We start from the raw sequence: 5,348 nt of genomic DNA, 5'->3' as shown, positions 1-5,348 counted from the left end.
AGATATCTTTTTTCAAAAAATCTAGACTTACGGGCTGGTTACGACATCATCTTACGGACTCCTCCCACTAACCAATCTCTCCTCCCCTTGAATTCAATAGTGGGCCTTGCTTCTGATTTTCCATCCAACCAAAAACTACCACACATGTCCGTAACTCTTTCTCAAAAAAAAAAAACCCACACATGTCCGTAACTTAATTCTGTAAGATGTGGCCCGTAAGTGTAGCAAAGCTCATCTTTTTTCGTCATCACACGATGAGCCCGTGAACTGCAAAAGTTTCTGTACCACACAATGAGCCCAAAACTGCAGTGCACTGACAAAAAATTGCATATATGTTTCTAACTTTTTATACAAAACAAAAATCTGCGAGCAGTGAACCGCCGACATGATGAACTTTCCCTAAAAATGGAAAACAAAGGGAAAAAGAATTGCACGCACAGGGAAACGAACTGCATCGACACCCTCCCGCAACAAAGATGATGAAGGGGAGGAGCAGCTTGGATCTGCTCATGTGATCAACCTGAGCAGACCGGAGTGGGGCGACGCCCTGCTAGCCGACGGGCGCCATCTCAACCTCCTGTGGCCGCCACACAGGGGAGCAAGGATGGAGCATCCAGATGTGTATCTGCACAAATCCATCCATCCATCCAGCGATGGACTGCATGCAGGCGAGCGAGCTGCACGAACGCGACGGACATACTGCATGCAGGCGAGCGAGCTACACCAACGCGACGGACGTACTGCACTCCGTCGGGGGGCGGACTGCGTGCGCGCCAGGGTGCACTACGGAGAGGAGGTGGGGGCTCGGGGCCGAGCCGGCTGGGCGAACGGAGTGCAGATGCCGGCAGCGCTAGAAGGGAAGGTAGGGTCGGCGAGGGATCCCTCCATGGCCACGGACGGCGGGGCTGGATCCAGACGGATCCATCGCAGGGGAGGCGCTAGGATGCGGGGGCGCTCGGCGTGATCACCATCAAGAGGGAGGGGCTGATGGCCGAAGGACGGTTGGACAGGGTAGATCTCCGGTTGCGACACCCGCTTGAAGAGGGAGGAGGTGAGGAGGGCGAGGCAAGACGGCGGATCTAGTCGGGGAAGAAGCTTGCTGGGTGGGGGCGCGAGGGAGGCACGAGATCGAGCGGGGACCGTGCGGGTCGGGCCCGTCAGCGGCAAGTCGCGGCCGCCCCCGCCTCGATCTGGACTGAGTCGTCGTTGGGGGAGGTGGCCGCGCACTGCTGGATCCGGCGCAGGGAGGGCGGCTGTGGTGGATGCAGGGATGGGGATGGGCGGCCCGCCGGCGGCCTGGTGGGAGGCGTGGGGGTGGTGGGGCGCCGAGGTGGGTGGTGGTGAGGCGCCGCAGGGGTGGGTGGTGCTGGGGAAGGTGGGCAATGGGGTGGGTTACAGCGGGGGAGAAGGCGTGTGTTTTGTCCTCTATATATGTGTGTGTTTTGTCTCTATAACATTCACTTATAATATGTCTTCAAGTTGCTATTTTCTAAACTAAGTGAATGTGATCGGATCCTAACCCTTTCTGTGCTTATCCCTCAAATTCTTTCTGTCTTTTCATATGCATTCTATTGACACGTGTCGAATATTTTCACTGTGTCCTTGTCAGCTGAAGATACAGAAACACACATTTAAAATTGTTTTAATGTTCTTATCCCTTTTGCCTGAAAACCGGAGAAGCCGGAACAACCACCCGACAAACCAGGCGCGCATGGGATCGCGGCACAACCATCGATAAGTTGCATGCGTGCCACGTGTCCACCAGATGTGAATCGCCAGGGGCACCTGTGTAATAATGCAACTTTAGCAGTCTAGTATAATTTACACACATATTGTATTGTACTTTCATGCATACATACAAATAATAATAGAATGTATTAAATTAGCAAAACAAGTAGCATTGGTATTACCCTTAAAGAATAAAGAAAATAAAAAAATAAAAAGTTTCACACAATTAGCATAAAAATGCACTTTTTATAATATGTAGAATAAATATATGAAAGTGAAGTTTGACTACTCGGATGTAATTTGTACGTGTAATACTTGTATGTATACATTTTCACGCATTGAACATCGAAAAATACACATAAAGAAATAAAGCTCAACTGAAAATTAAAAAATAAAAGCATACACATGCAGAAAACAAAAGTAAACACATGAAAAAAGAGGATACACACATCAAAATCCAGCCCAAGAAGGAATCGACTGTCCCAAAATAGGTGTCAACCGAATCCAAATAGCCCAGTACCACTAGCGAAATGTGACAGAAAAAATAAAAGCTACACAAATCTTAAAGCACAATCCAAGGGTCAGAAAATCGATTGACCACAAAACAAAAATTCAGCTGACTGAAATCTAGCTAAAATGGGTTTGTAGCCTCCTTGACTCTGAAGTTATCATTGCAGTTTTCTTTTTGTTGCAACCTTCTCGCCAATGGCTGCACCATCCATGTTAACATGGTGTCTTTTGTTTGGTCATGTGATTGCTTGAATTTTTTTCTGTATGCTCAGTCCTTATTTACGATTTTTATTTTGAAGACCAGTTCAACCAGGAGACAATGGATTTTAATCATTGAAGTGAAGTTACCAACATGGCATACAAGGTGGCACAAGATCTATGAAAATGGTATGCTTGACATAGTAAAGAAGGTACAACACATTCCACATTATTTTTCATCTTGGTAGATAGTTCTATTGTTCACATGTTTGTTTAGGCTTCCAGGGCAGTGGATAACACCATCAAGAAGTCTGAAGACATTTTTGGATGAGGGAGTGGGTATCGTTGACCATTATTATCCCTTATTTATTTTGAGAGAATAATCGAGTCTGCTAATGCTGTTGATATTGTAGATATGTTTCAAATTCTCTCGGCATGATGTTAGAAATTTAGAATCCTATGTTAGTTTGGTGGCATCGGTTTCCGTCTTCATCATGTGTTAATCTAAGCCATGAATGCCAGTTTGTAGCAGTCTCTGCATAAAATCTCAAATCAGAATTATGGCGAGCAGCTTATATTTAGGCACAATAGGTGGACATGATAACATGCAGCTATAGCACGTCAAACATGCATCGATGCATGTAAAAAGGGCAAAAACAACATGCTACCATCAATGGAAAAAGACACACAAGAACATGCAACCATTACACAACGTACATTTCATAAATATTTTACATCATACGTACATCAATTCATTTTTTCTACTTCATCAAAACATATATATCAAACTATTCCCGCAACAACATGCGGAGTATTATCTAGTTTTCATAATCGATTGTGACTCAAACAATTCTCAGCACATGGCCACCTTAGAATTGAACACGGGTACGAGGATGATCGTCGGCCGGTGGATCATGACCTGCGGCATTACTGGCACCAAGAATACTGGAGCCGCCTGGCACACCGGATTACTGAGCTCTGCTGGCCGGAACGCCGCGGCGTGGGGTTGTGTATGTTGGGTAGCTCTGGCTGCTGATGTCGACGTAGTGGTGATCAAAGAAGCCGCGCCATTTGTCGAGTCTGCCGTCAACAATGGCGACGACGCTATCCGCCGTGCGAAAGCAGGGGCGAGCGGCGGCTTGGAGGGCGCCGTGCCAGCTGTCGACGTCTTGCACAACGGATTACTCAGCTCTGCCGGCCGGAATGCCGCAGCGTGGGGTTGTGTATGTTGGGTAGCTCTGGCTGCTGATGTCGACGTAGTGGTGATCAAAGCCGTGTCATTTGTCGAGTCTGCCGTCAACAAAGGCGACGACGCTCTCCGCCGTCCGAGAGCAGGAGCGAGCGGCGGCTTGGAGGGCGCCGTGCCAGCCGTCGACGTCTCACGCAATGGATTCGGCGAAGTCATGATCCGCGGCACGGGAGAGGGAGCGGGAGCGGCCAGGCCCTGGGAGGGCCGCCCGTCGACGTCGGCCAGCTTCGCCGGCAACAGAGCCGGCGACGTCGCGCTACGCCGCATGGGAGCTGGTTTTCCGAGGGCCTGGGAGGTCGGCGACGGGGCGGCGGCGGCGTCGCGGAACAGGTAGACCCGGAACCGGCGCGTGTTCTGGTCGTTGAACAGCCGGACCTGCAGATCCCGGTAGAGCAGCATGTCCAGCATGTCCCGCAGGTCCTCGTCCGTGTCCACGTCGCAGAGCGAGTCCAGCCCCTCGCCGGAGTAGCAGTACTTGAGGGAGAAGTCGGAGAAGCCCGCGCGCGCCGCCAGCAGGTCGCGGAAGCCCCTCGTGGAGACGGACGAGACGACGTTGAGGAGCAGGTGCTCACCGTCGACGTACCTCGGCGGCTGACCCTGGGCGCGCTCGATCCTCCCGCCGTAGCTAACCATCAGCTTCACGTGGCGCTGCTGGTCGATTGCCATGCTCTGTGCGCGGCGTCGCCCTTCTTCTCGCGAACGGGATTCCAATGATCCGCTGGGTGGAGCTAGACTGGAGGGGGCCGCGCGTTGCCGTCTGACTTATATTGGTTCACCTTTGCCCCTTCGAACGAGAGACGGACCCGGACTCATGACCGAACGACAGACGGACCCGGACTCAGGACTTGGATCGTGCTCCCACATCGCACTTGGCGGCGCGACACCGATCCCCTTCTTCCTCTGTTCTCCGCCCTACACCCCTGTTTCCGTTTGGTTCTTGCACTCTCCGTTCCAGTCTCTGCTCTGATCTACCTCCCTGGCTCATCTTCCTGGCCATCTGCTGCTGTTCATCCTCTTCCGCTGCTGTTCCATCTCTGTCAACCATCTCCATCCCTAATCCAAATCTGCTCAATTCAAATCCATGATCCGCTGAAGCCTTTCATTGATACGGATAAGGAGATCATCCCTTTGTTTCTGCGGGCAGAGACCATGGATTTGTCCTGTTCATGGATGATACGGCCTCTTCTGTTGTCTGTCATCGGCATCCTTTGTCTCGTGAGTTAAAGGTTGGTGATCCGCCGCCGCTGCTATGGATCCAAGCTGATGGAGTTCGCCCTGATTTCCCCATCGCCCCAACTAATGATCTGAATATTACTGTTCATAGTGCTACTTTCCACTATATATTAGCTAATGTAGTTCATCCTGCTTCTGGGGTCCAATTTTGTTTGATTTGTACTAGCAAACATGCTTGCAACGGTAGATTTTTTTTTAACAGACCCCTATTTCAATAAGCATTGCTCAAGAATGAAAAATAGAAGACAATACTGAAGGTACGTTCGTCTGTTCATTCTTGGCTGAGGACATAATGATTTTTGACATGATGTCACTATTAATTGTCATAGATTGTGGACACAGGAATAGTAAAGACATTTTTATTCACTTCTAGAAATATAATAGTTAAATTGTTGGCATGAACATGGTCAAACAAATATAGAAGAGCTGA

The 5,348-nt window shown here is 49.8% G+C and overlaps 1 pseudogene; it reads right to left on the bottom strand.

Moving 5' to 3' along the window:
* Window positions 1–783: 783 nt before the first annotated feature.
* Window positions 784–4,351, bottom strand: LOC119279415 (annotated as a pseudogene).
* Window positions 4,352–5,348: the final 997 nt, after the last annotated feature.

The sequence above is a fragment of the Triticum dicoccoides genome, chromosome 3B, assembly GCF_002162155.2.
Source record: "Triticum dicoccoides isolate Atlit2015 ecotype Zavitan chromosome 3B, WEW_v2.0, whole genome shotgun sequence".
In the NCBI taxonomy this organism is placed as follows: Eukaryota; Viridiplantae; Streptophyta; class Magnoliopsida; order Poales; family Poaceae; genus Triticum; species Triticum dicoccoides.
Note: the sequence above shows the minus strand (reverse complement) of the source record. Positions and strands in the feature narration are given on the sequence as shown.